This window comes from Pithys albifrons, chromosome 9, assembly GCF_047495875.1.
Source record: "Pithys albifrons albifrons isolate INPA30051 chromosome 9, PitAlb_v1, whole genome shotgun sequence".
In the NCBI taxonomy this organism is placed as follows: domain Eukaryota; kingdom Metazoa; phylum Chordata; class Aves; order Passeriformes; family Thamnophilidae; genus Pithys; species Pithys albifrons.
Genome location: NC_092466.1, coordinates 17,913,371 through 17,920,632, shown reverse-complemented (window position 1 = coordinate 17,920,632; position 7,262 = coordinate 17,913,371).

The following is a 7,262-nucleotide window of genomic DNA, read 5'->3' as shown; positions in this document are numbered from 1 at the left end:
TATAGAGATATATTCTCTCTCTTTCATGGATCTTTGAGGTCCTCTGTTCTTAGGATCATTTCTTTTCTTTATCCATAAGAATTTGAAAGAGTAATTATACTCCTGAAAATCTTTCCCTGAATGATGTTACCACACTCAGTGTGTAACCCTTACAATGCAACTAATAACAAGGGTGGAAACTCCCACTTGAAACTCCTACTACCAGTCTTTTCTTGTTAGGGCAAGGAGATGCTTAGAAAGCCAATCAGTGGGATGTGTTCTGAGTTTAGAGACAATTATACTTTTGCTGTGCATCATCCCCATAGCCACAATAGTTCATGCAAATTTCATGGAGCATGGGGTTCCTTTGAATACATGGGTTTCTCTACTTCAGTACCAGTATAATTTAATCAGATTGAATGGTGAAAACAAACTCCAATCTGTTGCTTTTGCTGAAAAGAAACACCATAAAAAACTATAATAGTTTCAAGAAGTGTTGTCTAACATTTATTTTATCTGCCTGTATTGTTTATGGAAGAAGGAGTGGTTCAGCGAACCAGCTGAGCAAATCTGCTTTCCCTGCAGATTCATATTGGTGTAACAGCTGAATGGCAATGTCTTCATGCCTTATCAAAAGTGTCAGATGCTCTAAGATCTGAAACGAGGTATTAGAGCAAGACTTTCTAGCAGGAGGGAAACATGACTTACAGACGTGCTATGTGCCACTCCACCAACCTGCAGCCAAATTCCTGTAGAATTCTTGGAGCCACTGTTATGTCATACAATGTTTTAATTACTACCAAAACTCCATTGCTGATACATATCATCATATCTAAAACCAGTTTTCTTCCTTTTTAAGTCTTATGAGTCGATGAGTTCAATTACCCACTGAGGCTTCATTCTTGCAGATAACTGATTACTCACTCACTTTAAATTTGCCTTTGGTAGCCTGCTACAGAAGGTAAATGATAAGATGGCTGATGCAAAAAATTACCTATGGATTTAGGCTGGGTAGGAAAGAGATGAGCATACACTCTGAAAAAATGCCTAGTTTGCTTGCTTTTTTTAAAACCTGAAAAACAGGGCACTGATTTCCTGCTGGGAGATGCTTTTGAGTAGGAATGTCTGGAATTACCTGTTCTGACATGGAGTAGGAGGCAGAGAGCAGGAGAAAATTGTGATAGAAGAAAAATGGATGTCAGGCTAGGAAACAATTTGCTCTAGAGGTCTGTATCTCAGGGGCTTTCTTCCATCTCTGTGCAGTTCCAAAATGGCTACTGACACAGCACTTTTTTACAGGGTCCTACACTTTGCTCAAACAGGAAGCAGAAGGAAGCACTTCCAATTCTTATTGATCCTTTTCTCCCATCACAGCATAATTTAAATGGAACACATGCCAAGAAAGAACTAAGCAAAAATCTTTTTATTTAGATACATTTTCTAATTTTGAAGGGAAATTTTAAGTCTTTTTAAGTTCTATATTTTCCCTGTTGCTGAGTTTGTAGGCATATTTGATTTCATCTAAACATCATTACTTTGATAGAAATTTAATCTCAGGCTTTATTAAAAAAAAAAACCAACAACTTTCACTGTCCTTGAGCACAAGGTCTCTCATTCAGAAGGGCTGCTGGCCACTACCCTTCCCTTGCTGTTTCCTTCACCTTGTGCCTCAAGTGATGCAACACAAATGTTGGGAAAAGGTGACAGCTAAAATGGTGCATGACATTTTAAGAGGCACATTTTTTTCCTGACATCCCATTTCCCCTCCTATCTCTTTTTTTTTCTGTCCCTGCAGTTAGAGGAGCTGTGCCAGACATGAGCCTGCCTGGCTGCTGTGTGTGCCAGCCTCAGGGCTGGGCTCACACGTTTGCACAACAAACTCCCCACAGCGGAAAATACATCACTCAGCTGAGGCAGGTCACTGGAGGGCATACAGCAGGGCACTCAACGTGCCATTCTTGCCCAGAGGACACGAAGGGAAGGGATCACATCCATCCTTGCCTCCTCTCACTTGTAACTAACCAAAGACAGTCAGGAATTTATTCAATGAGTCCTTCTAATTCATTTTGGGTCATGTCAAAGGTTTGCTGAAGACAAAGCAGAACTTCAGATGAACTCCTTTGTCCTGAAAAATGACTGAGACCAGTCATGTTCTCAGTTGCAGCTGAGAGGCAGCTTGAAAGGTGAGCAGCCTGGGAGCTCCAAAGTGGTGCCTCACTGTGCCATTAGTCCTACCATATGCTAACACACCAGGTGCAAAAGCAAGGTTAGTCTGTCAATGAATCTCCTGCAAACACGTGCCAATTTGGCAGCACAAAGGCACACCTATTAACATATCTTCTAAAGAAAGGCTCCTCACCATATTCAGAAGCAATTTAAAAATAGGAGGGTGTTAGTTTCATATAGATAAACTTGAGAGAGTGATATAAGGCAGTAAAAGGCACATAGCAGAGGCAAAAATAAATCCCTGCAGTTCACAGTGGCCTTGCTTTGGATTCCTTCTGAATTTAGCTAGAATGCCAATGCCCATGTCAAGTCACTGTTTACATGCAGCACAACACAACTGGCCCAAGCTAAGCTTCAAACAGAAAAACCAATTCCCTTATCTCTGTCATATTTTCCCTTGTTAATCACTCAATGATTTAAAGCCTTCCAACAGCTCACAGAAAAATTCTTAGTTAATAAGCTGTTCAGAGATCCCTGAATTGAAAGGTAGAATGTGAAATGAACACCAGATAAGATACCAAGAAATTATGGAAGGTCTTTCTCTTCTTTCTGATCAGTCTCTGGAAGAGGTGTTATTGCTTGAGGTTTGGGTTTTGGTTTTGTTTTTTGCAAACATGCTTTTTCCTGCAAGAGAAGCAGTGCAAGTATTCCTATTAAGGAGCCACACTAGTGAAAATATCTACCCCACTCCCAAAATCTCAAAAACTTTTAGACATATTTATATGCAGTTTTTTATTGTTTGGGATTCTTGGTTAAAAATTAGGCTAATGGTTTCATTTAGTAATTTTAAGTGCCTCAGTGTTTTGCAAGGTACAAAATAGTCTGTGCAGAATTACAAGGTAATTTGTTAGCCATATTTCTAAGGCAGTTTTTAGCACAATAAAAGCACACACCATTTTGGCCTGAAAAACAAAGGTCTTTCAGATTTTAAATTTTCTGGTTTGAAACTTTTTGACATACAATGCACATGATGTTTACAGTGGTTTCTCTCTGCTCAAATTCTTTTTCCCTGAACAGCAGACAGATGCAGGGTTTCCAAATAGCATCGCGTTCCAAGATTCATCAGTGCTTGGCATCAAAAGTAAAAAAAGCAGCAGAATTCGCCAGTACTCACAAGAATCACATATCTAGCTGCATTACACAGCTCCTCCCAATGTAGATAGAGGGGCTATATCAAGCTTTGACACAGTTTAAGTTTGGAAGCAATTTAAATATGAAGTCACTTAAGCCTTCACATTTGTGCTGGGATCAGCTAAAGCAAAAGCAGTGGTTTAAAAGAGGACATTGGCAGTTTGCCTAAAAAGAAAAAACTACCAATAAATCTTCTGTCTAAAGTATTTGTACAAAATGTCACTTAGAAATTTTTAAAAATCGGTAACCAGGCAATTTCAAAATATAAACAGACAATCTTGGATTCCTTGTTTCTTTGTACAGACAAAGCATATTTCTGAAGTAGTTCAGTAACTAAAGGTCAAATCCAGTTCTTTAGGCTTCTTTCCTAAAGGATGTTGTGCCAAGCTGACTTCTGTTCCTCCATACAGATCTCTGTCTAGAGTAACACTATGACTTTGACCTGTGTGGGAGCATAGTTTGGAGTTCACATGCTTCTGATCAGACTGATAATAATAGCAAGGTTCTGACTACTCCATTCCACTGATAAAGCTATTTGGGTGGTTCTAATATCACTTTGCAGCACATCTGGTTTTACTTAGCTCCTCCTTCATTCTCGAATGAACTCTTACCATACCTATCATGAACCCTTCTACCATCCCAACTGGGGAATTGCCTCCATAAAAAAAGACAAGACGCCTGTATGTGTGCTGCTTTGAAAGAGTCCACAGGGTAATGTCATACTCCCTGTCCCATCTCCCATCTGTCCTGCTGCCTCACAAGTTTCCTGTAGCCTACAGACTCAGTGCCCCAGGTGCTGGAGTCTCAGCATTGTGAGGGACCAGCTAGTTTAGGTTTAACCAGGATGGTTTCCCACAGCTTTTTTGAGCAATGTAAGTAGCAGGAATACTTTTTTAATTTCTCACTGTAATGAAGCATAATGTCTCTGGTTTCTTATACAAACTGGTTCTTCTCTTCAGGGACTTATTAAATATTCCTTTTACAAACGTTATGAGCTTAGAATCAAAGTACATTATAAATCTGTTCAGAAATAAATTAAAAAATACTGAAGAACGATAGCTAAGGGAATCTATAGTAAGATTTATTTATTTATTTTGCTAAGGCAGAAATAAAGCCTTCAGATTCTTCTTCTATCCTAAAGGGATTGGCAGCTGACCAGTTTAATTAGCAAAGCATTTCGGTAGCTTCTGAACTTCCCATATGCAGTTCCCTCCATGTAAGTCAACATGACTACTCCAAATATTACAATACTTTGCTAGCCAGAACTGGCCCTGTGGGGAAAAAATAACTGGTTCAGCTTTTAGCCAAGGTGGCCTACACCTACAGGACTCCACAAGATCTCTGCTAAAAGCAAATCAGTTCTGCCCCAGAAGCTGGTGTTACTATGCTGTGAGATGCAAGTTCCAGTTTCTATTTCATAAGGTGAATCCAACTTTCAAGAGCTGCCCCCTCTGTGTTAGCTGAGTAGATGTCAAATGAGAATAGCTCAGAAAAAGTATGATTTTACTTAATTCCAAGTTTGTTTTGCTAAAATATCTTTTGGCTAAATTGGAGGATTACTAATACCTCCTGATGTTTCCTTACTGTGCTTGTTCTGTCTTGGATAAAACAAGGACAAGTGTGTATCACTGTTCTGATAAGTCTACGCTTTGGCCTCTCAGATCTTTGCTATAGCACAGACTGCTTTGGAATCACTCAATCTAGCTGTAAAATGGAAAACTGTTCCTATAGAATTTTTAGAAACTGTCACATTTTAACGTATAGAGAAGAAAATCCCTGAGCCATTTGTGTACACTGTCACCAGTTCTACAGTGCTCTGCACCCTTCTGAATACATGGCTGCTTGTGTCAGACTTACTCCAATGACAAAAAACATTTGTTTGCTTACAATTAAAGATCCTTAGTAACTGGCATGCATTCCATACAATTTTTCCAATGAATATAATTTCTCTTGGAACAAATACAAATTAGGTCAACTTGTGTCCAGTGTTTATCTGTTGCACAGGCTTTTTGTTTACAGGCTCAGAGTGCCACAAGAACAGCTGGCTGCTACATCATCTACTCTGCAAGGGCTGCTCTGGTCCACACTAAAGGGTTTCCATGCATGGACAGTATCAGCGGGGCAGTAGTAGCTCTGATCCATGATCTGTCCAGACAACACAGAAAGGATCATTAGGAAAATTATTTCTGAAGAAAACCAGTTAGTAACCTACTGTGAGAAAGCTATTTCACTGTTAGATGCCTATGGACCTTTATTTGTGTGCACGCATATTGTACGCAGTGATAGCATTTCACATTTCTTTAAGGTTTTAAGATCTTAATCATGCCCACTCCTCCACACCAATCTAATCTTCTATTCGGCTGTTCTGTTTCTAGTCTCGAAATTGTTCAAGTCATGAGGTAGATCTGGAAAGTAAGTTTGGTTCACACTGGGCATTTACTGGTGAAGTGAGGAAGGAGAATCCTTCAGATAAGTAAGTACTTCTCATCTTGAAGACCAAAAAGCCTGGTCAAATGAGGCAAATAATTGAAAAGGAAAGACAGAAGGATGACCCCTCACTCCTGGGGTGATTCCAGAGTGATGGAACTTGAGATATATTTAGTTTTAACCCCAAGTAACCTTGCTGTTGAAATGACATCTTGTGTAACTTCATCTTAGCAGCAATAGTTAGCATTTAGGTAAAGTAAAAAGGACCCAATTTTAAAGAAATTAATTCAATCACCTCTAAAATACAAAAAGTATAGCTTCTAAATATATTTTCCACATAGCTAAAATCCCTGTGACATAGGAGTATCCTATACCCTCAAAAATATTGCCGTCTGAAGATGGGTATTGGGCATTGGCTGTACTGGCCAAGTACACAGTGGGTACATGCCACGCAAAATTATCAGTCCCAGGGGCAATACAAGCACTACGATTTACTATTTTTAGGCAGTCAGATTACATCACTGTGTACCCAGGGTCTTGAGAGGGTGACCACAAGTCAACATTTCAACAATCAAGGTATGTTTGATGCAAGCAAAAACCCAGTACATCTCTGGAATGAATGGGAAATTTATTTTTCATGGATCAATAAAGATATAAATTATGGTTATAAAGCTTTCTGTAAAGTATGTAGATGAAACATCTCAGTTGCTTATAATAATTACAGACAGAAGTGGATCACAGAAATAATCCTAGAATAAACTCTCTGAATAAAGTGCTTAAAACTTCCCTCTCTTGCTATTCCATAATGCCAGTACATACATTAATGACTATTACATTGCCATGCATTTATATCACTCAACTGTGATGAAAACCAACAATACTTAACTTGCTAATATTTTCCCATCCTTTAAATGTGTAATATTAGCAATTTTAAAAAGGACTTCCAATATGACATTCTATCAATTAATTTTTTTTAATTGCTTAATACATGGAGGTTTTTTGTGTTTGGCAATGATGCCCAAGACATTTCACTTCTAAAGTCTTTTAATAGCTAGTTTTAGTAAGCAGTTGAAAGGAAAGTAATTCACTTGTCTATTTTGCAATTCTGTAAACCTGCATGTAAAAAATAATGAAGTGAAAACATAAAAATCACAACAGTTTGAACTTTGAAACATTTTGACCTTTGGTAATGTATCAACATTTGTAGCTAGTAAGGCCTCTTTGAATTTAACATTAATAGAAAATAAAGATGACTTTTCTTGCAGCCTGTCCAGGCATAATGCAAAAACTCTGCTATAGATAAGAAGTTAGTTTGCTATCAGGTTTCAGTGCCCACTCTTGTGCTAAATCTTTGTAGTAATATACTCTAGTGTAAAATACAATAAAAAAGCCCTTTGTAAAGTATCAGTGAAACTGATGCAAAATTTTTTTTCTTGCACACATTTAATCAGGTAATAAATACAAAAGTAGAGACCTCTGTGGCAGAGTCTCAAAATGAA